Source organism: Tupaia chinensis, unplaced genomic scaffold, assembly GCF_000334495.1.
Source record: "Tupaia chinensis unplaced genomic scaffold, TupChi_1.0 Scaffold000527_1, whole genome shotgun sequence".
NCBI lineage: Eukaryota > Metazoa > Chordata > Mammalia > Scandentia > Tupaiidae > Tupaia > Tupaia belangeri.
The window spans coordinates 1,173,231-1,175,691 of NW_006160040.1; the positions used below are offsets into that span (position 1 = coordinate 1,173,231).

General features: G+C 39.2%; 1 pseudogene; it reads left to right on the forward strand.

Annotated features, from left to right (window-relative positions):
* Positions 1-864: 864 nt before the first annotated feature.
* Positions 865-1,564, forward strand: LOC102474579 (acidic leucine-rich nuclear phosphoprotein 32 family member B pseudogene; annotated as a pseudogene).
* The last annotated feature ends 897 nt before the right edge of the window (positions 1,565-2,461 follow it).

Genomic DNA, 2,461 nt, shown 5'->3' on the forward strand with positions numbered 1-2,461 from the left:
GATCAATGTAACAGGATAGAGATCATAAATAGATCCATGCAGTGAGTCAATTTATTTTCAACAAAGGTGACAAGCCAACTGAATGGAGAAATCTTAATCTTTTCAACCCATACCTGACACCAGATGCAAGAATTAAACTCATAATAGATAATAAATGTAAAATCAAAACCTATAAAATTTCTGTGACATTGGAAAAGGCAAACATTTCTTAAAACACAAAAAGCAAGATCCATTAAAAAAATAATAAATTATACTTCATAAATTTAAAAGATGCTTTTAAAACGCCCTCCCCGTGCTCTCTGAAGGACAACACCTCTCCTCAGCATGAAGAAGCTCTAGAAAACTGACTATTGTTCATAATCCCTTGTCCCACCAATGTCCCATTATTTTTAAAATAAAAGATAAGGGTTGGAAATGTTAGATTGAACCCCAAATGGCCGTTAGGTAATTCCCCATCAGAAACACACGGGCTCCCACATCAGGGCACTGAGCAGAAGCCCAACCTCCCTGAGCCTGTGGAGGTGACCAGACCAGGCCGAGGATGCCAGGCAGTAAGCACATGGAGGGCAACGGCCTGGCCTTAGCCATTCTCCATGGACATCGGGAGGGCCTGAGAGGCTCTGCCCTGTGTCCCTGGCCAGAAATGGAAGCTGCCATTTACACAGGTTTGTACCTATTGCTTGTCCATAGTGCGCCACAGAGTTTTTGACATAAGCAGGGCACTTTCTTCTGTGGTCAGTAGAGGCCTCTCCAGGGGCCTGCCCTACCCCTGAGCAGAATAGATAAGGCAGTGTAGAAGCCAAGCACCATTGAAGATGTAGTTTATTAGAACTCTATCTGGGCCTAGAACTGGGCCCAAACTGAATGAGGATCACCGACTTCAAAAGTTCCAGAACTTACGAATCAAATGATAGAAAACTCGAATGTTTAACAGCGGAATTTGAGTGCCTCAGGTTAATAAAAACTTAGAGTGCCTCAGGTTAATAAATGTAGATTTGATTTCAGTTTCAAATCTTCCTAAGCTGCCCAAACTGAAAAAGCTTGAGCTCAGTGAAAATAGAGTCTACGGAGGCCTGGACATGTTAGAAAAACTTCTGAATCTTATACCTCTAAGCTTGAGTGGAAATAAACTGAGAGACATCAGCACTTTGGAACCTTTGGAAAAAATTGGAATATCTGAAGAGCTAGGATCTGTTTAACTACAAGGTCACTAACCTGAATGACAACTGAGAGTGCCTTTATACTCCTGCCCCATTTGACTTATCTTGATGGCTATGATGGAGAGGACAGGGAAGCCCCCAACTCAGATGCTGAGGTAGATGGTATGAATGAAAAAGAGGAAGATAAAGAAGGTGAAGAAGAGGAGGTGGATGATCGTGAGGAGGAAGAGTTTAATGAAGACAAAGATGTAGAAGGGGAAGAAGATGAAGATGAAGTCAGTGGGGAGAAAGAAGAATTTGGACATAATAGAAAAGTTAATGAAGATGAGGATGAGGATGAAGAGGAGAAAGAAAGTGGGAAAGGTGAGAAGAGGAGAGAGACAGATGAAGGAGTAGATGATTAAGGCCCCAAGTAACCTGCGAAGACAGAACTATTCGGTATTGGTTGGCCTTCTCATAGATTTGGTAGCTGTTAAACATACATAAATAAGTAAAAAGATAGCTTTGATACAAACCCCAGGACACCCACCCACCCAAAGAGCCAAAGAATAGTTCCTATGACATTCCACTTTCCTCCATTTAGTCCCTCTTGGTAATCCAGCACCAAGCTTTGGGGACTTCACCCCAACAAATTTGTAAATATTGTTAGGTTTTTGTGTAAGACTCTTTCTGTAGCATGGATAATTGTGATTGATGAGTCAACTGTCTTGGCTACCAGTTACACCAAAATTGTAACAGCATTTTTACTTTCTGTATAACAAAATAATTTTATAAATAAAATCTTAACATTTAATTTTTTTTAAAAAAAGAAAGAAAGAAAGAAAAAGGAGAATGAGACGGTTACAATAAGCTTAGGTCAGAGCCCTCTGGCCAAAGCCTTCCCTTATTGGCAAACAAAATCACAAAAATATTTTAGCCGACAACCATGGGCCAAAGGTCATAATAGCAAGTTACTAACCAAAGTACTCACCATTCTTGAGACTTTACCTCTTCACCTTCCCATATAAATACATCTGGTCTCCTTGAAAGGGTGAAGACCTCCAGCTTCAGATCCCCAGGTGTTCTTCCTCTCAATAATCTTTCTTTTCTCTTTTTAAAAATTTTTTTAAAGCCATAGACCAGAAAAATAAATTTTAACGTATATCTGATTAAGAACATGCATTCAGAATCTACAAAGCATTCAAAACTCAATAATAATGATAAAACAATACTTTTAAATGGGCTAAAGATGTGGACAATTCACTAAAGAAAATATATGAATAGGAAATATACACATACACACACAAATACTCAAAATAACT